General features: G+C 33.1%; 1 protein-coding gene and 1 long non-coding RNA gene across 3 annotated transcripts in view; both read right to left on the reverse strand.

The window, feature by feature from the left end:
• LOC111054360 overlaps window positions 1-22,445 on the reverse strand; it is a 162,980-nt gene that overhangs the window by 79,724 nt on the left and 60,811 nt on the right. The gene's annotated exons all lie outside the window — the stretch shown is intronic.
• Window positions 154-20,939, reverse strand: LOC120355013. Its single transcript, XR_005573365.1, has 4 exons — window positions 20,802-20,939; window positions 19,362-19,488; window positions 18,305-18,424; window positions 154-292 (listed from the first exon to the last, which is right to left on the reverse strand). It is a non-coding gene; the product is annotated as an uncharacterized LOC120355013 (long non-coding RNA).

A 22,445-nucleotide genomic window follows, 5' to 3' on the forward strand; every position in this document is an offset into this window, starting at 1 on the left:
TTCATATACATCTGAGTAATACATCAATTATTACTTTGAATATCTATTAAAATATTAAATATTATATATTAATATCTATATTAGTTTATTTTCTTTAAAGCTTAACTTCAGAGTATATCTATATGAGTGAAAAATGTAAATAAGAAAGCATTATTTTCAATAAAATGCAATGATTTTTATTAAATATTACAAAAATTGAACTTTCAATTTATAACTAATTATATATTTTTACTTTGAACTGCTATCGTCCTCGATTTGAGCTTCATGAGGCGTAGTCTCTCTGCTCTTGGTCCTGTAAAATATAAAATGTACAGTTTAGTGGGATAACTTAATAGGTTATTATGAGTAAAATATAAAATTTCTTGGTAATCTATTCTCAGAATGCTGATTATGTAGCTTAAAAACTTTTATAAGTTGGAGACTGATATACATACTGTAACTTTCAGGATAAGTTATTGGTCGAATACTCTACCTTTTGACATACATAAATGAATTTCAACCCCTCATAAGTGGTTGACTTAGACCTTCATAAGGACATCTCATTTACATTTATGACAGTTTGGCACACTGTCAAACGAGAGAATAAAGGGGAGCATTTCGGGAGCATCTTTTGAAATAAATGTAAAAATCTGGTGTGGCGCACTCACACAACTTTCCTTGCCGTTATGAAAATTGATCACCTGATGCTATTGTTCCCGCGCATCTCAAGTCTACTATTCAGTGATTTGAGCCAGCTGGTGACAGGGTAATAACGCTGGAGACACACATGAGGTCTGCTATCTCTTCATAGTGAATGATTTAATAGAATCAACAATAATTTGCAATTGAATAATCAAATTTTCTCGAATTTAAAGCTTATTTTCAATTTTAGGTGAAAATGTTACTGAACATTAATTGTAGAGATTTTCATGCTCAATCTACTCCACTTGATTTTTTTGTTTCAATTGTATCTGAAGCCTGATAATTGGGATTCTATCTGCATTGATGGGTCGGAGCTCCTGAAATTTTTACAGATATGGGACTTGTGACAGTTGATAGAGCTTATCAATGACTATTTTAGGTATGAATTTGATCAAAATTGTTGGAGCGGTTTCTGAGAAAATCACGAAAAACCTTGTTTTTGACAACATTTTCGCCATTTTAGCCGCCATCTTGAATTGCATTTGATCGAAATTGTTTGTGTCGGATCCTTATAGTGAAAGGACCTTAAGTTCCAAATGTCAAGTCATTCCGTTAATCGGGAGATGAGATATTGTGTACACAGACGCACATACACTCATACACACACACACACACACACACACACACACACACACACACACACACACACACACACACACACACACACACACACACCACACACACACACACACACACACACACACACACACACACATACTGGAACAAGGTAACAAACGGGGAGGTGAGAAATGAACATACATTGCGGGGAGGCTGATTTACACACATTTACACACATGTTGGAGACTTAATTTTTGTTTTAGAAAGTATATTAATATGTGTTCAATACAGTTGTAACTTTTTTTTTCTGTTAACTTGAAAAAAAAATTACGCATTAAACCTACAAAAAGGGGAGAAATGTGTGTACACTTTCACTGAACAAACCGAGGAGAAATGTGTGTACACTTCCACTGCACAAAGCGGGGAGAAATGGTGTGTACACTTCAAACCCACATTCCGGAGAGGAATTGTGTGTTTAGTTTAACTTACAAAGCGGGGACAAAACCGGTTCTTAACACAAGTTCTGGCTGCAACACTTATATCGATATTTACTATTCTATTTGATCATAGAATACAATATCGTATGGGTCTTCGAAAGCCAGTTACATGCACGTTGATTTTTGTACGATTGTTTTTTGCCATCCTTATGAATTCGAATAAGTGCAACTTGTCAAACATCATCTGTTTGATCTAATAGAATTTTATAAGGACGGTAAAAAATTGATGTGTATGTAACTGACTTTTACTAAACAGGCTTCACGAATTACAATACGATAATACGATAGTTGATACAATACATGGTTTTAATTCAGATTCATTCATTGATAGAAATAAAAGGAGATTCCGGTGTCGATAGCATCAAAGTCGCCAGGCTGGTCTGGATCATTTATGAATTTCTTAGTATGCAGTATCCACTCAGCAGCTCTTATACAAACACAAACATTAGTTTCGTTTTACTTGGAATAGTAAGACATTATTTCATTATGTCCATTATTACAATAGATCAATTCAGATCCAGTTAGCTGTTAGAGTAATATAATGTAATTACATTCTATACTCACTGTTCAGATCAGCACAATGTTTATAGCCTACTGTATGCAGTGAGTATAGAATGTTACATTCTATACTCACTGACTGCATATTTATACTGTGTAATAGATTTTATTGATTGTTGCAAAGATTTTAAGTCAATGATTCAACAGGAAATCCATGGTAATATTCAACGATTTCAACCTAATGAATTAAATTGTTGTATGACAAAATTGAAATCCCGACAACGTAAATAATTCAGTGAAGTTAACTGTACAAGGTTACTTTTTCTCGTATTTTATTGAGTGATAATGGGAGATGATTTCTGATTCCATATTTGGATTCAACCTTTTGAAGTTTGAAACTTTCAAAGCTGGAATTTCTTTTTAAACTAGAACTTTTAGGGCCGGTTTCCGAGCTCAGGATTAAGCTAAGTCCCAGACTCTAAACAGCAATAGTCAGAAAATTGGCTTTCCAAAAGGTCAGCTTTTATAATAGAAGTCTTAGTTTTTATTTTCTCATTTCTATAATTGGAAACGTTTTTCCTTGACGGAATTAGACATTCCTGAATAATTCAAAATAGCTGAAACTTTACACTATTTTCTCTTTATTTTATTTTGTGTTCAATTTTCTAGTTTTTCGAGATTTAATTCAAACGTGACTATGACAATGACTGCGACTACGCCCCGTCTTGGAAAACCAAATTTCTGACTCCAGCTGTTTAAAGTCTTGGACTCAGCTAAATCCCGAGCTCGGCCCCTAATGTTTTAAAATGTTCATGTTTGAACTTTTCAAGAGTGTTTAAAAGCTTCTAAAAACCTTTACCTGTGAGGCAGAAGTATTATTATCTTAGTAGGTACATTTTTACTAAACATAACTTTATGATAATGTAAAAGCTATATTAAAAACTGCTGTAACTCCCTTGTTTTTGGGTATTTTCGAAAATGGGACTTACGCTTTAAAAAATTTGGGGTCGCTGAATCCAAATCCGAATACTTTGAGAAAAGTAATGAGTCATACTCTGAGCAAACGCGTCTGAAATTTGAGATCCCCTTGTGAAAGCCTTCGAGCTGCGAAATATGAAATGATCTGAAATATGATCTTCAGGAGACGGGATTCTGCCGTGTGAAACTAGCCTAAGAAAAACACGACGGCCTTGTTCACTCCCCCCACCATGACTTCTCAGTAGCTTGACCCTAACATTTACATGATCCTAGAAAGTAGTCTACACCTATGTTCACAGAATAATTCAGAATAATGTATCCTATTTGAAAGAGTGGATGCATGCAAAAAAAAACAACTTTCAAAGATCCATGTTCATCAAGCCTTCTGTTAACTGCAAGAGATATTCTGTATCTTTGTGAGTATCTTTGGGAGGCTCCTTTTCCTTTTATATTATCTTTGAAATGCAACATTTTGAAAAACTTCGTATATATGTCGACGCGCAATTTAAAAAGGAACATACCTGTTAAATTTCATGGAATATATTGCCGTATATCGCTGTGAATGCGCAACATATAAACATAAGAGAAATGCACAGCCGTCGACATGAATCTTAGACCTCACTTCGCTCGGTCAATATATACAGTGATGTCGGAGTAATGAGGGATTCCTTCTCTTTTCATATTATCCTTAAAATGCAAAATTTGAAAAAAACCTTGTGTATTAATACATCGACGCGCAGTTGAAAAAGGAATATTCTGCCAAATCTCATAGAATTCTATCAACGCGTTACATACATACATACAGACAGACAGACAAAAGAAAATCCGAGTTAAAACATAGACCTCACTACAATAACTAAATTATTATGATGTAAAACTTTTGTGGGCTATTATTAATTATGCTAGGCTATTTTTGAGACTTGAATGCCAAGCTGAAGATTTTATTACTTTAGATTACATCAAACACTCAATGGAATTATCGAATGTGCATCCATTCACTAAGAGATTGGAAGTGAGCGAAAAATCTAACAAAATAAAAAATAGCAAAGGATAACATAATATTAAACGAACATGACTAATTACAATAAAATATTGTGATGCGAAACTGTTGTAAATATTATTCACATAAAAATTAAAAATAATGTAGCCTATTTATAAGAATGGATGACTGCAAAAAATACATTAAAATATATATTATAGATAGTTACTGATTAATATCATGTTGATAAAGTATGAATATAAAGTGAAACATCATTCATTTTAATTTTGGAGTTTTTGTATTGAACATTTATATTGATACTTTTGCCGCCAGTACTCAAACTCCGGTTTTGCAGGCAGCGCTTATGTATTATTAGATTATCGAAGTTACTTTTTGTGTGTTTTTGTGTGTAATAGCAAGACAGGTTAGGGCAATTGTTTCATACTTTTCAGAATGGGGTTGAGTATAACCAATACCTACTATTACTATTACCTACTATGAAGTAATAGTAGGTATTGGTATAACATGTAACAGCCAATGCCCAGGTTGTGACGTCACACTTATAACAAATCTTGTATTGCGTTCTCGGTGTTGAGGTTATGAACCAGAAAATGTGTGAATTAATGCGTTATGAACACCAGACTGAAAGAGTCCATACAAGATCTGGTTCAACCGTCAGAATCGCAGGAGACATAAACACTATCACACCCTTAATATTCATTTCAGATAGATTGTATTAATATTTCTGGAAATTGAAGTTGCAGTGTAGCAGCTGCTAAACACTGAGTACGGCGACCTCAATACTATTACCTGTCTTGTAATCGTAATTATATAAAACCAGACAGGTCGAGCAAAAACTCTGATTGATATAATTTGCAGGACTGCGCCTCTAATAAATTCTGAAATATAAGATATGGTTCTAAGACCTGAAAATATTTGGAAAATGTATCGAGGATAGAGTCTTGTCAGACTTTATGCTCTATTGTATGGAATTATATTACCACCAGCTGCGCCTGTCATGTAGTAGAAGGCTCGCCCTTGAGTTGAAGATTGAAGTTGGTCACAGATAAGAGCTGATTTATCTGCAGGTGAGGATAAAGAATAATAAATAATCTCGATCCAGCCCACACAATACATCCACTTATATATGTTCCAATATTCAAACTTGTATCAATTATTTCAATGATTGTCATTGATCGGCTCTGAACAGGATATAACGTGGCAGGCACAATGTATGAAAGGCTTAAGAAATAATCGAACTCAGAAGACGAATTACTGAATTTTAAATATAATATAGAATGTGCTATGACAGTGAAGATTTAATGCTAATGAAGAAGTAAGGTTTATAGTTTGACAATAGTTTAACATCGACAGAATTATTACTAGATTTGTGCTCTGATGGTGTGATACAATGCACCATGCCAACATATTTTATAATTGACAAAACTTATAATTTTAATAATGAAATAATTTACAAATGAAAATCAAGGTTGCTCTCCTAGCGGCAGAGGACAGTTGATCAACTATGAAAGATTATAATTTATAAAGCAATCTGAATTCTAAGAACTTTATAATTAAAATGCGCATGTCGACGTGGCCATAATATTAATTTCGAAATTTACTTGCACTGCGCTTTTTCGAAGCAAAGAGTGGGGCCCCAAATATAAAAGATAACGCACGTAAATTTTCCTTGTCGTGGATTCTTTGAATTAATCATTTATGAATTCGGCGGCTCGTCCAGGCTTCGGTATTCAGATACTTGGGAAATTTAAATCAATTATCTCCTTCAATAATTGAATAATGAACAATTGATCTCAAATTTCTAAGAAAAAAATTGATATTTGAAAATATAACAATTAATTCAGCCTTAAATATCGGCTCAGTATTGAAATACAAAAATGAATGAACAAGAATAATAATTCTACTAATATGTCCATAGACATGAATCTGTGAAACATAGAAGCAGTCAGCTGTTGAAATTCTTCTTTGAAATTACAACATTTTCCCAGACTTAATGATATTGTGTACTTTCGATTTAACCTGTACCCAAGATCTCTTCTTGAGAACAGGAAATTCAGAAATACATTTTCCACATTCAATTTTCCCTGGTACTTCTTTAGACAAAATTTTATTTGCAAAATAATTTTTGATAATTTTGTTCTCTTCTGGGGTCCAGGATTCTCTCACGATATTTTTTTTGTTTTTTTTTTTTAAATGGGTAGCATTATTACCTTTGCACGTTTTTTTCATTGGTGCATCTGGTGATACATCACCTAAGATTCCAATAGGTTGTGGTTCTTCATCTGTTTCTTGCTCTGATAACAATTCCAAATCAATGTTATCAAGATTTTGTCCAGGCTCAATTGTTCCTTTATCAAATTGGATAAGTAATTTACTCACTTGGCAAGCTCAAGAGTATTATCAGGAAGACGATAAAAGTCTTTGTGGATGTTCAGCGAGTGACCCATGTGCCTTGACAATAGCTCGAGTTCGTTGGAGCTTAAATTGAGTATTTGGCTGACAGTAGCAATGTGTTTCCGCAATTTTGTTGAGGTAAGATTATCAATATTTTTTGCTCCAGACTCTTTCGCTACATATTTCATGGAATCTGTTCCTCGGAATGCTGAGTTGCTGTTGGGTCTTGCAAAAATATATTTGTTCGAACTCATACCTAACTAATTTCTCGTAATTATCATAACTAAACATTGTAACTCAACTTTTAAAAAGCAATTCACACTCTTAAATTCACCCTCTTAAGGGACCTTGTATGCGTCAATGTGGCTGGACTTATAAAATATACAAACAACATAATTATTAACTTCACGAACAAAAAACCAAAACTTTGAAATTTAAATAGAGTCGCCTCTTACTTTGTACTCTACAAAAATAAAATTGAATTAAAATACAGTCAACTTTCAATTAATTCATCAGTAATCTAAAAAAAGAGAAATAATATACAGAAACAAAAGAGAGAAAGAATAAATAAGTAAAACAAAACCTCTTAAAAATCTTAGAATAATCAATCAATTAAGTCATCTGCATAGATCAAGCACTACTTAATAATACATAAAGTCTTGCGGCTTCTCATGTTTATGATAAAATACTACTTTTATAGCTAATAACTCTAATAATAATCCTAAAAAGACTTTTCCACTTCAACATTAAAATGTACATTTCACAATATGCATAACAATATATCAATAACAATAAAGAGGAAATGACTCTTATCGATTATAAACTCCTAAAAATTGAATTCCTTTATCAATTCTCGCCTGTATTCCACTGCCTCCTTCAATATCCTACTAGACTCGTCCAAAATTTTCCATTCAAATACTCAATTACTGTCTCTCTCTCTAGCATCGCCCCTCTCAGATATTTCTTTCTTATTTCACCCAAAATTGAACATTTACCGATGAAATGATAAGCATCTTCCGTTTCTCGGCTATTGCACATAGAACAGATACCTATCCCCTCATCTCTTTGCGGTGCGTGATTGAGCGATAATAGCCCAGAGGAGGCCCTTGAAAATCATCGAGGTAACATTCCGTTTGGACTCATCATTCATGTAATTTCTCGTTCCATCGTCAATTTTTACATCTGCGTAGATTCTGTGAAACTGTGACCGCTCTCTTCTCTCTAGCCACTTACTTTTAACTTTAGCTTTTATCTTCTCCATTACCCTCTCCCACGTTGCTTCCCACCCCCTCCTGAAATTTGCTGCTTGCCAGTTGTCCGCTGTTATCGGCAATTCAATATCAAACTCACTTAATATCCGTCTCCATTCAGAATACCAACCACACTTTTATCTTAAACAATGCCTTGCGATCAATGTTCGATATCGGTCGCCAGGTATCTCAAAAGAATTCAATACAAATTTTATATGAACGCTCAAAGTATACAACCACAAAATTTCCTTTCCTGTCACTAAGTATACTATATAATTTGGCGTATTACACGGTAGTCCAAATATTTTCTTGACAAACAACCTCAGAAATTTTTCTAGTTCTTCTCTCTCCGCATATCCCAATACCTGTGCTGCATATGTTACAACTGCTTTACTTATCGAATCAAAAATTCCTCATTTCATTGACAGAGGTGCTTCATCATTCAAAATGAGTCTTCGCCATACACTATCAATCCCAAATCTGGCAGCTGTTATCTTACATTTAAAATGTGCGGTAAGGGCAAGTCTTGATGAAAAAACAACTCGCAGGTATCTGTACTCATTCACTGTTTCAATAACTTCATTTCCATAGTACCACTTCTCTCTTTCTCCCAATCGTCCTCCTCTTCTGAAAACTACAATCTTGGATTTAGCCATGTTCACTGTGAGATTCCACCTTATGCAATATCCCTTTAACTTATTTATCATTGACTGCAGATGTCGAGGATTCTCAGACAACAATACCACGTCATCAGAATATAACAGCGAATTTATCAGCCTCTGCCCAACATAATATACCTCCACCAATAACATCACTCAAATCATTCAAAAATAGTGTGAATAGCAACGGGGAGAATACGCATCCCTGTTTTAATCCATTTCTGGTTTCAAAGTATTCTGTTAAGTTACCCTCCACGCCATGCCATACAGGAGACTTCGTATTTCTATATAGACTCCTCAACATCGCAATAAATTTAGTCGACACTCCCAATTCACTCAGTTTAAAAAATAAAGCCTCTCTGTCCACACTATCGTAGCCCAAAAAGAAACAGTGCAACTTCTTTGTAGGTCTATTCAACGTTTTCATTACTATATTGAATAGAACAAAAATATTATCAGTAGCCGAATAACCTCTCCGAAAGCCACACTGATTCTCTTTAATAATCTTTTCTCTTTCCTCCCACAACTGCAACCTTCTCAGTAAAATAAATGAAAATACTTTAGCGACAGCATTTATAAAAGATATGGCTCTATAATTATTATTCACTTCATTAGTATCACCTTTTTTATGCAATGGAAATATAATTGAACGTGGAAACCCTGTTGGTATCTGTCCACCTCTGACGATGGCATTGGAAAAAGTCAAAATAATCTCTTTGTAATTTTTTGACGCATTCTTGTAAAACTCAGCAGGAACTCTGTTATCACCTGGAGCCTTATTGTTGCGCATTGTCTTGAAGGCACTTTCCAATTCATTCATATCTATGTCTTTGTCAAGAGTTTGATCTTCAACATTCCACGCCGCATAATATGTGACTACCCCGCAAACTGATCCAAACACTCGTCTGAAGTGTTCAACCCAATCCTCAGCACTCACAGTTCCCGAAATCTTGAACTCTCTACACTTGAATTTCTTTATCAGAGCCCACAAATCACTGGAATCCTTGACTCTTCTGAATTGTTCTTTTATATCGCTGTAATACGCTTGCCTTTTACTCTTACATAGCAGTTTGTATTCCTTTACTACCTTCATATAATTTTCTCTCACCTGCTCCGAATTTGATTATCTAAACACATTCAATAGGCTGAACACTCGCTTTCTCATAACCGCACACTCTTTGTCGAACCACTTTTCTCTCCATCCTTCTCTCTTTCTATCAGGTTGGGGCACATAATTTGCAGCTCTATATACAAGATTATTTAATACTTCATAAGTCTCTTCACTACTCTCGGGAAGACCATTTATTTCTCTACAAGCATTGGTGAGTTTAGATATATATTCATTCTTCCTCGCTTCCTTCCATTTCAACTTCGGTAAGAGTGGTAAAATTGTGCTATCTCTTTCTAGAGTATCAACCGTGATTAGCGTAGCTTCAATTGGGAAATGATCAGATGAAAATTCTGGCACAATAGAAAATTTTCCAACTATTTGCGCTAATTCGACAGCCATGCAACATAGATCTATTACGGAAGCCCCTCTGCCTATAAAAGTAAAGTCTCCCCACCTATCTCCACTTATCCTTCTATTCATAATGATGAAATTAAAAACCTCACAGAACTCCAATATTTTCTTACCTTTCATATTAATCACCTCATCCTTTGACTCTTGCTTATTACTCAGTGCATTTCCCAATTCTATTACATCTGTTAATTCCGACATGTCCTGTCCATTTCCTATTCTACCGTTAAAATCTCCAATTAAAATCATATTATTTCATATTTTTTAAAAAAGGGTACTGAGATTTTCAATTATTTTCTTTATATTTATATTATTTCTATTATGCTCTTGCACTATCATAAACTCCCATAATGTATTGAATTCTCTCTCCCATTCCATGTCTCCTCCACCACTCAGGTAAATTGGAACTATATAATATTCATCCCGTTGTCCTGCATTCATGTGAATAACTTTCCTCTCAAGCGCATCGATTACCTTACAAAAACTCTCTATTCTTTTACTAATTTCTATCAACTTTCCTCCCTTTGCTCTACCTCAGTTTGATTCTCCAACTGCGAATTCCCAGTATAAATTGTAATCTGGAAAACAGTTTTCAAAATACAATTGCTTTCCTCTTTCAACAAACGTCTCCAATAGTACAAAAACATCATAATTACAAATAAAATTATATACTTGAACAATCTTACCACTTAATCCAGCCACATTGTACGCTACTATACTCAACTGTCCCTTCTCACACGGACTGATGGCGTTATCTCAGCGGTTGCGGTCTTCGTCCTCGCCGCCTCACTCCTCATCACACATGCTCCCGCTCACGGCCCGCATCACACTCTCATCGAACATGCTCCCGATCTTCTGCAGCCCATCCTCTCCCTCCGAGACCAGTCCATTCTCCTCATCCAGCGTGAAAACCCGACTATTCACGATTAAACGATCCACTTCAACCGATACTCTCCTCTCATTCCCGGAACTTGTTTCTTCAACTCGCCAAGCACCCGGAAAAGCTTTGATCGTCGTTTTCTTGTGTCGAAAGCAAAGTTTTTGTGAATCACAAACTGTGTACCCTTCAGCTTCCTACTGTTTCTCGTGATGAAATGGATGTCCTGATCGTCCGGAAAATGCGCAATGATTGGCCCGTTATCTATTTTCTTGCCCAATGCATGTGCTTGATTAACCCAGGTACCTGCTCGTGCCCCCAAATGACTCACACAAAAGTCTTTGACAGTTCTCACGTAATCCACTGTTGCACATTCATATTTCAGCCCGCGAAAAATTATATTGTTCCTTCTCGATCTATTTTCAAAATTTTCCATCTTCCTGATTATGAGATTATTCTGAATTTTTTGAGCAACAATTTTATTTCTTAACTGTTAATTCTCGACAGAGAGTTTATTCACTTTTTCAATTAGACCATTTAAATCCACCTTTGTAGCTAGCAGCGCGAGTTTTTCATCCATAGCCTTACTAAACCGCTTTTCAAAACGGTCAAATAGTGATTCAATAAAGTCTGAGTTCACATTACCGGAAGCTTTAACACTTGGGTCTGGAGCACGCTTTTTCTGTTCCATCTCTTTGAGCTCAGGCGAACTTTTAGCACGAGGACTCTTCTTAGCACTATCGTCCGGTGAAAAGTATTGTTAGATACTGTTCTTATTCATTCAGCTTCGAATATTTCGATTCACTTGAGAACAATTTCACAAATAAAAAACAAATTGATAATTCAATTTATTACGAAAGAACTTTTAGCTCTAGGTCTCTTTTTAGCACTACCGTCTGGTGGAAAGTATTGCTGGATACTGTTTTTATTAATTTAAACTTTGAATATTTCGATTCACTTGAAAACAATTTCACAAATAAATAACAAATTGATAATTCAATTTATTACGAAAGAACGTTTTAGGTTAAACATGCACTAAATGAACCGATTAAGCACGACCCGTCCGGAAACTTGAGATAAGAGAGCAAAACAATTCTGCGACCCCTCCGTTCAACAGCTCACTATCAACTCCTAATTTGAGAACATACGATTTGAAATCGAAAAGTTGTCAGTTGTAATTGGGGAATGATTTTAAAAAACCAATACTTTTATTTTCCATAACTGTACTCATAAAAAATAATATGATAATATATTTTATATTCAAATGAAACGTTTAGTTTTTAAATAAAAAATATTTTTGAGCCCCAAAATCCATTGGAGAGTTACCGAATTGCTTGATCAAGAGATTCAATTGATTGATGATAAAGTTCAATTGCGCCGTGAACATAGAGAATTTGATCTTCATCAAGTTCAAATGTTTGGAGACAAAAGTCGTGTTGCCAATACATACATAGAAATGATTCTCATTAATCATTCGTGAACAGTACAGGGGAAATAAATTTCACAATTGAAAATAATAATTTCACACATACAAAGCCTATGGAATACTGTGTACGTAGTACAGTATCCTTTCCTGCTCAAATCAAACCTGTACTGTAGGCTACAGAAGAGTCACGACATGTCAATTGGAAAATTTTCTCATTTTCAAATGTCTGCTCATGATATGATATCTTCTAATTTACATTTGACGATTTCTCAAATACAATTCACTACTCTCAATTACATGTGTGATGACTTCCTAAATACAATTGACTATTCTCATTTAGGCTACATCTGACATTCTCTCAATTACAAGTGACTATTCTCAAATACAATTGATACTTTCTCAAATTAACTTTTTACTTTCTCAAATAAAATTGGAAAAGGTGTTGTGACTACTATTTTTTTTTTTTGAGCAGGGTATGATTACTAAATCTTTTCTCCGGAACAACGTCTTTTCACAAAAAGTGAGCATGCCGTACACAAGTAAAATATTCAATCCAAGGTTTACAAGAGAGTTTTTGCAAGGATTGACAGACACAGAAGAAAATGTCAATATGGAGAGAAACTAAGAGACAAATTTCATTTTATCATAGGCTATCCTGATCTTGAGATACAATGTTAGGTTAGCAAAGTTTGAGGCATCTGCTTCTCTAAAACAGTAAGTGAATTCTCAGTGAAGCCTGTTCAAGAATATAAACTTACTGACGTGCTATTCTTGAATCTTAACAAGCCTCCCATTCGCATCATTCTAGCAATAACCCAAATTCAATGCGGAAAATTCTCGGGAAATTGTGTTACCAAGTCACCATTGATTGTGATGAACCTAATTTGGCGTTGAATTGTAGAGGATTTTATTCTCTTGGAAGCAGTTCTGGATTTTTTCACTATGAAAGGTTTTTGAGTTATATGGAGAAAAAAACAGGTATTTTTAACACTGTAAGGTTAGCAGAGGGTATTTTTTTGTGAAGAATCATTTTCAGACTATTTGTACCAAATAACTAAAAAATCAGTACCACAATACATTCTGGCAGCATGTTTCCTCCCTCCCTTCTCATGTCTCAAGTGAATGAACAGAAAAATAAACTATGAATTCGCTAAGCTGTGACTCAATGAGTCTGAACGAAAAAGGAGATAAGTTGCTGATTCATAAATTCACGGCAAGCCCCATAGCAAACCAGTTACTTCGAACAGTGAAGGAGACAATGGAGATATGCAGGGATATGCAAGTACCCCGCATTGTATGCTCAATCCGTAAATGAGTTTTGTGTAAGTGTGTATTAGCGATCGTAGCACAACGTGGTGGCAATTTTGGAAACTGGAGTGTATCCCAATTAGGTGGAGTACTAACAAAATGGGGAGATTTTTTTTTATTACGTTTTTACATGGTTTTAAGCATGTAGAAGTGATTTTTACTAAAATTGAGCAGTGACACTACGGGGTCTCCCCTTAGTGTACACACCTCCCCTTAATGTGCTGTGTATACTTGATTGTCTCCCCGTATTATACCTTGTTCCAACACACACACACACACACACACACAGACCAATACCCAAAAACCAGTTTTTTGGACTCAGGGGACCTTCAAACGTATAGAAATTTAGAAATTGGGGTACCTTAATTTTTTTCAGAAAGCAATACTTTCCTTACCTATGGTAATAGGGCAAGGAAAGTAAAAAGTACCAAACAGATTACTAAATAAATAATCAGTTTTTCAATGTGTTTCGTTATTCATCAAAAAAAGTGTTGTTTTAAGTTTTATTACTTTTATCAATCATTTCTATAAAAACTAAAACTTCAATCAGCCGCCATTTTTGATAAAAGTATCATAGAACATTTTTATTGATGTCGTCATTCTTGTTTTAAAAAGGCGTTAAAAATTAAGTACCACACAATGGGTGTTTACATTTTAAATATTTGAGTTACAAACCCTCATTTCTTCAAAAACTAAAACTTCAATCAGCCGCCATTTTGAATACAATTATCATAGAACATTATTATTGATGTCATCTTTCTTGTTTTAAAAAGACCTTCAAAATGATTAACCACACAATGGGTGTTTACATTTTAAATATCCCAGTTACAACCCCCAAGTAAACCCGTTAAGTGGGGTTGGAACTCGGTTGTACATTAAAAGGTAGAGTATTCTATCAATAACTTATCCTGAAAGTTACAGAATTATATCTACAACAGTCTCCAAATTATTGAAGGGTTCCCATACATATGACTCACTCTGTATATGTGCATATGTATCGTTAAATTTCAAAGGTTGTTGAAAAACTGTGTTTGAAGGAGGTTCCGTCTTTGGGTAGCAGTGATTGGACATTGGTTGTAAAAAGGCAAACATGTGGAAGAAATTTGAAAAGAGTATTGGGAGCAAGCGGTGAAGTGTACGAAACGATGAGTTCTTCTTTGATTCAAGTCACTGATTTGCAATTTCTCCACATGTATTGGGACTACTAATTTATGATTATTCCATACTTTCATAAAAGAAAGCCTTTTTGACATGATTGTTTTATTCACAAATAAGTTTATTGAATGGACTATTTTCATTTCACAACATATTGGACAATTCAATTTTCTATCTGTAAGTCAAATATTTTCTTGGATTTTTATTTTTATACTTTGAAAACATGATCAATAATAATAATTTACGAATGATGAATTTTTTGTATGTATATGTATGTCATTGGCCTTTGATGATACTGCTATTTCCTTATAATTGAAAAAAAATGGGTTGGTTCAGGTGGTTTACACTCAAGAATAGTATAATAGTAGGTTGCCTTGATCACATAAGACGCGTGGAGAACGCAGCCTGCTATGGTGTGACGTCATGCTGCGACCTCTCGCCCTGGCTTAACATGCATTCAAATGTAAAAATGCCAACTTTGAGCCCTCATAGCAAATCAACCATCAACTTTACATAGAAGTGATTGACATCAAAATGTTCAGCATTTTATCCCCTTTGAAACAATATCAAACTAATTTTCAGTAAAAATCCTATAAATGTTACCGGCGAGTCTAAAACAAATCGTTTGAACACACAATTTGATTTGATAATACCATTTCAAATACGTTTTTGTACTTTCTATTAGTTTTTTCTGCATCGTTTAAGTTCTTTTTCTTAAACAGATTCTATTCTCATTTTTAGAAATTTTATCCTTATGGAGTCTGTGGAAAGAACTAACAGCTTCTTTAGGAATTTCAGGATATTAACGTTATTTTATCAACAACTCCTGAAACATAGCAATGCGAACCCATCAACGGTTGCCTAGCTTTATCACAAAAATAAACAGTCTAGATAAGCCCTAAGAATATATGAACATCATTTAAACATTATAAAGATTTTTATTTATCTCAATTATGATAAGAAAATAGATAATCATGACTTTTAATGACTTTAATGCTGTTATTTTATCAAAAAATAAAGCGCATTACACTACTGTACTGTAAAGTAGTTGAATAATTTCATGAATAATTAATGTTATATTATTTGAAGTTATAATTTGTTGAACTATTTAAATTATAATAAGATCTATTCTTGCTTTACACAAGTGTTTTTTGCATTCATAAGTATCCCATGGACACATTGAAATAAAAAATATCATACTACCGTGAATAATATATGGTATTTCCTTTGTAAATTTGTGTCCCATGAAAATAATCAATAAAATATACTAATAATCGTCAATAATAATAATAATACTGCACTGAGCAGAAACAAAAACACAATAGAAGAACAACGTGTTGGCACTACGCTTTCCAGTAGACAACTGAAATAATTATTAGTAACCAGACAGTTCAACGTTCTAAAAATAACTTGTAACCATGGTGAACAGTTCCATGATTTCGCTAAATTGGTTCTAGGTATATGTCAATTAATAAAGTCTTAAACAAATATCATTAATACAAATGCTTGCAACTAGCATTCCGGGCGACGATACAACTATCAATTTTCACAAACAATTGTCAAATAAGAAACAATCATTTTTAAATATTATTGGACGACCAGCATAAAATTAAATAAGTTCGCTTCATTTTGTCATATTATTGTTTAAAGAAGTCCAAAACAAATAAGTTACCAGCCTTTTCACAAATATGAATAGGTTTTACCGATTGAATATAGTGATAGATTCAAGGACTTTCTACACTTTTCGAAATGAATTAATGTTTTCAAAATACACATTGATGTGGAGCTTGTTTCTTTCTGAATTGAATAGCATATTCATATTTTTTATCAATACAGCGGTTTTTATGTGAGGAAGTGATATTTGACGTGGTGTTTTGTATGTAATTCTTATGGGAAGCCGGCGTTTGCCACGTAGGCTCATGCCATCTCATCCGCGTATGTAAACGCGATTGAGGCAACCTGCTATACACTATCCTTGGTTTACACTCACCATTCTATATAAAGACCGAGTGGCACATATATGTGTCACGAGTGAAAAACCCCTGAAATTTGAGAAACTTGAGGAATTTAACGATATTCCAGAGTAATTCAAATTACTGTTAAGGAAATATTCATTTCAACAGGTGATATAATTTGGAATGTGTGGAGTATCCTGTATTAATTGACTGGTATATATGAAGTAAACCTAATTTTTTATTGGGAGGAGTTGATTAGTCATGTCACACATATATGTGCCACCCAGGAGCGAATGTGCTATTCCTTTATAGTCGAATATATGACATTTTTGGTTATGTAAATATGGATGTTATTTATTTTTATTGTATGTTAATTTTTATATGTTAGCAAGGTTAGCGTTTAAGGCAATATTTACACTGCACTGTAGTAGATAGCCGTATTTGTTTTTCAAACCATACCTGTAGGTATATAAATAAAAACAGAAATTCAAGTACCCATTTTAAAATTGGCATATTTCTTTTTAGAAATAAAAATATTAGAATAATATTATTTTTATTTTTCTTTGATTTCTATTCTCAAGTATTATTCAAAAGTAGCCCTAAAGAAAAAAGACTATAGGTATGTTTTATCCCAGTAATGCGTTCACACTAACTCACTCAAAGTTGCAACCATATTAGTCCAGTCAATATAGACATGAAAAAGAGGGCCTGCTAGTAATTTATATTTTATTTCTGATTTTTATACCTATATTTTTTTAAACATCAATGGAAATTAAACTTGAACTTTCAGCAGTAAAATTATAAAAACATTTTGGGACATATTATTCATTATCAAAATTTGAGAATAAAATAGTTTTGGGCAAAGCCTGCTATTCTTTCCAAATTATATTTTTATGATTTGTGATTGTATCCAAAAAGGATAAATAAATTCAGAACCAACCAATATTTGCATGATAAATAATTGTCTTGTTCTATATAGATACAGAGTGGCCCAAAAACCTTGTATTTTCGATAAAATGGATATTTTCAGAAAATATTTTTTTAATAGTTCAACAATACTATGAAGAATCTATCCTCTAAATCTCAAGGATTTATCTTTTACCGAATTTTAAATGTTCTGTCCCAAAAATTCAAACCTTAGGCTCTCATATCTCAAAAAGTAATGATTGGGAAAAATGTTTTCCTGAGAATACCTTTTCATTTTGATATGTTGATGATATACAAACCGGAAAACTTTGAAAAATATCACCAGTATAAATTTTATTTTTAGCCTTTGCACAACCTTAAACCGACTCTAGCCGCGGTTCACACTTCTGCCAGTTCACTCATTCATCAAACTTCTTGTAACATATCCAACATTATTGAGATTTATTGTGACTTAAGTCTCCAATATGGTTCTTTGGAAATTACTATACTAATTTGCAGCTTGTTTTACAATAAATTTGTGCTTCATATGAAATTAAAAATCTGAGCCTATTCAATTATAAAGTTATCATTTTAAAATTTTAAAACTGCTTTAGTGATTAGGAAATAGTATAGTGCAACTTACTGAAAATGGTTTCCATCAGATGTAGAAAGGAGTTTTAAATCTAAAACTGTAGTTGGCAGCATATTCGTCTGTCATGGTGGATTTTGGTATATGCGTCTGCAGTTCTATTCCCACCTTTGCCTGAAATCAAATGATACATTAAATGTATGAAAGCGATTTTCTAATTGAAAGGAATTTTATCAGTGATAGTAAATGATATAACAATAAACCAATACAAGAGAGTTTTCAAGGACCTTACATAGTACTGAACTAATTATCAAATTGTAGCCTATCAATGAGAATGATTGCTTCTATTTACAATTTATTTAAAGTATTTCTCAAGGGGGTTATTTTATACTGGTCATATTGGAATAAATATGGTTTAATCTAATCAAAATATTAAAAAAAAAATTTAGTTCATGTCCCTAACAAAAATGTAACTATAGTCCCTAATAAATATAACTAATAATTAGTAGGTAGGCCTATTATGGTGTTATGAATAGTTCTATTATTGTAACATTTTACAATAGCTTCTTTTATATCATAACCATCCATGATATTGAATCAATCTATTATAATATTACTGAATCATATAATCACTAGCTTAAAATGTATTGAATCATGAAATTAAAACCACTTACTTAATAGTTTTTTACAAGTTTGAAGTTAACCAACATGGGTAACAGTTTAATCAACTGTTAGACCCGGTTGCACAAAAGCCGGTTAAATTTTAACTGTGATTAACTTCACAAGAACCAATCAGAGAATGCGTTTTTGATAAAACGGCTTCTCTGATTGGCTCTCGCAGAATTAATCAAGGTTAAAATTTAACCAGCTTTTGTGCAACCGGGCCTTAGTATTTGAAAATGATAAACATTCAACTTATACACACTGAAAATTGCAATTACTGTTATATTAGGGTTATTAATAGGGCTTGACATAAAATCTTAAAACTGCTCCAGTAATTCTTGAATATAGGCTATTGTAGGTAGCCTAAGTTTGTTTGTTAAGGTTACAAGTAAGTTTGTTTATGTATGTTGAAAAATTTGATTATTGAAGGAGATAGAGTGCAACTTACTGAAAATGGCTTTCATCAAATGTAGAGAGGAGAAGAACTTTTTTCAAATCTAATCCTTGGCATCATATTCATCTGTCATGGTGGATTTTAGTATAATATGTATCTGCAGTTCTATTCCCACCTTCGTCTGAAATCAAATGGAACATGTATGAAAGCAATTATCCAATTGAAAAAAATTTTGGCTAAAGTGCATGTCCAGTGCCAACATACCTGTCATCAAATTTTTGGTTGGGATCGATTATTAAGTATGCTATTTTGAGCACAAAATCACAAAAATTAAACGGCGGTCACTATTGTTTTCAAAATAAACTAAGTTCAAAGTAGCACAACTTTACATGCATTTAACCTATGCTATAAGTAGCAACCATAAGTAGCTAAGGTTAGGAAAAGCTTTAGGTTAATAAAGCTTAGGTTAGGAAAAGCTTTGGGTTAGGAAAACTCAGATTAGGAATATCATAATTTGATGATTTCAATAATCAAAATGGCTGCTACTCATAGGTTAAATGCATGTAAAATTGTGCTACTTTGAACTTAGTTTATTTCAAAAACAATAGTGACCGCCGTTTAATTTTTGTGATTTTGTGCTCAAAATAGCATACTTAATAATCGATCCCAACCAAAAATTTGATGACAGGTATGTTGGCACTGGACGTACATTTACACCAAAATTTTGAAGTAATAATTTAGTATGGTTTTAATAAATTGATAGTATTAAAACAATAAACCAATACAAGGGAGTATTTAAGGACCTTACATAGTACTGAACTAATTATTAAATTGTAGCCTATCAATAAGAATGATTGCTGCTATTTACAGTTTATTTAGAGTATTTCTCAAGAGGTTGATTTGATACTAGTCATATTGAAATAAATAATGTTTTATCTAATCAAAATACTGTATTCAAAAAGTTAATTAGGTCAAATGTAACCATAGTCCCTAATATGCCTATAAATAACTAATATTATTAGTGGGTAGGCCTATTCTGGTATTAGCTTTATTATTGTAACATTTTACAATAGCTTCTTATATCTTAAACATTCATAATAATTAAATCAATCTATTATGATATTACTGAATCATATAATCACTAGTTTAGAAATTATTACCTAAATCATAAAATCGAAACCACACTTGATAGTTGTTTTACAAGTTTAAGGTACCAACAATGTTAACAGTTGGTTAAATCAACTGTTTGGGTTTAAAAATGGAAAAAAATTAACTTATACACACTAAACATTGCAATAATGTTGTATCAGGGTTATTAATAGGGCCTAACATAATTATTTACCATAGTGCTTTTAAAAACAACATGTGCTTTACAAATTTATCTGGGGAATAACGCTTTGCCAAAACTAGGCTAAACAGCTTTGTTTAGTAGGTAACTTCTGTATGCTATTAAACTTATCAATAAATATCCTAGACATAAATGAATGATCTTACCTTAATTTAAGACCTTCAGCAATCAAAAATCATCATCAACTTGATGACGCAATAAAATAAAGGATAAACAAACAACGAACCAACTTCACCTTCAACTACTGAAAACTGAAGGAGACAGGACATCTTTAATGGCTGTCACTCAAGCGCAGTAGCGCACAAGCATGAATCACCCCAGGAATTTCAAAGTTATTGATATAGACAATCTTTATTGTTAACATTAAAACAGTCCATATTTCTGGGACGGATTAATGATTTCTTTATGGGGGACATTTGTGCTTCCACTGAAATAATGTTGGAATCAATAAAATAGTACCTAGTTTATTATTATTTGAATTTAAAACTTGAAAATTATTTCATAGGCTTGGTGTGTGACATGATTTCTAGCACAAACTGGAATCTAATTTGGAAAAATGATATAATTTTTTCAATTTTGGATAGAAACATTTGAAATTCTAGGACAATGTTTATAACATGAACAGAATCGTTAATTATTTTTTTCAAAATTTTCCATCATCAATTACCAACTATTTAAAATTTTAAACGTTAGTAGCCTGTCAACGGGATTTTTGCATTGAGAAGAAGTGCTGGAAATCTACTTCTGTAGCTGAATAAGTGATAAAAGACTGCTTTTTTGAACATTTTTGGGAAACTTAGAAATCGATCAAATTTTTTCCAAGTCCCTATCTGGATTAAAATTAGCACAAAAGGTGTATTATATCATCAACAGTACATTGTAGACGATTTTCGCAAGAGACAAAAAGTGTTTGAAATTCAATTCTGCATCCGAACTATTGATTAGAAATACAATTTTTCGACTTTTTTGGGAAACTTGAACATCTGGCAAATTTTTTCCAAGTCCCTCTGGATTTAGCGCAAAAGGTCAATTATATCGTTAACAGTGCATTTTTGACGATTTTTGCAAAAGACAAAAAGTATTTGAATTGCAATTCTGCACCCGAATTGATTAACAAAAAGCTTAAAGTGAGACTTTTTGGAAAACTCAAAAAAATTTCAGTCTTAATTTGTGTAAAACATTTTCTTTATCTCGATAATGGTGAGTTGGAGACGATTTTTGAAAAAGATAGAAAGGGTTTGGAATTCAATTCCACTTAGGAATTAGGCCTATTGGTCAGAAAGCCTAAATTGAGACATTTTTAGGGATTAAGTTACACAGGTGAGGGGGGGGGGAGACACCTTCTGAAAAAAATGTTTGATTTTCACTTATAACATTTTCACTTAGTGTGTTGACTGGGTAGGTACTGTAGAAATTCCATACTGTACCAACCTTTCTAACGTTTATTTTAGTAAACATTTCTAAGTTTATCAAACGTTGTTTTCATAACGTTTATCAGTAATATACATTCTTGACGTTTATTAAACGTTTATAGAGTAAACGTTCATTTTAGTAAAATTCCCTAACGTTTATTAAACGTTGCTTTAATAATGTTTATCGGATTTATACATTTTAAACATTTATAAATTTATTAAACGTTTTTTAAACTTTTTGTGCTGTGTGGGATGAACACTACAGGTTGATCTCCTCTCCCCTGTATTAGAGGAGATTTTGGAAGTGACAATGAGAAATAGACAATGTAAAGAAGACAATGTAAAATAGGCTACTCGAGGATTGTTCGACACTCACAA

The sequence above is a fragment of the Nilaparvata lugens genome, chromosome X (genome assembly GCF_014356525.2).
Source record: "Nilaparvata lugens isolate BPH chromosome X, ASM1435652v1, whole genome shotgun sequence".
Classification (NCBI taxonomy): domain Eukaryota; kingdom Metazoa; phylum Arthropoda; class Insecta; order Hemiptera; family Delphacidae; genus Nilaparvata; species Nilaparvata lugens.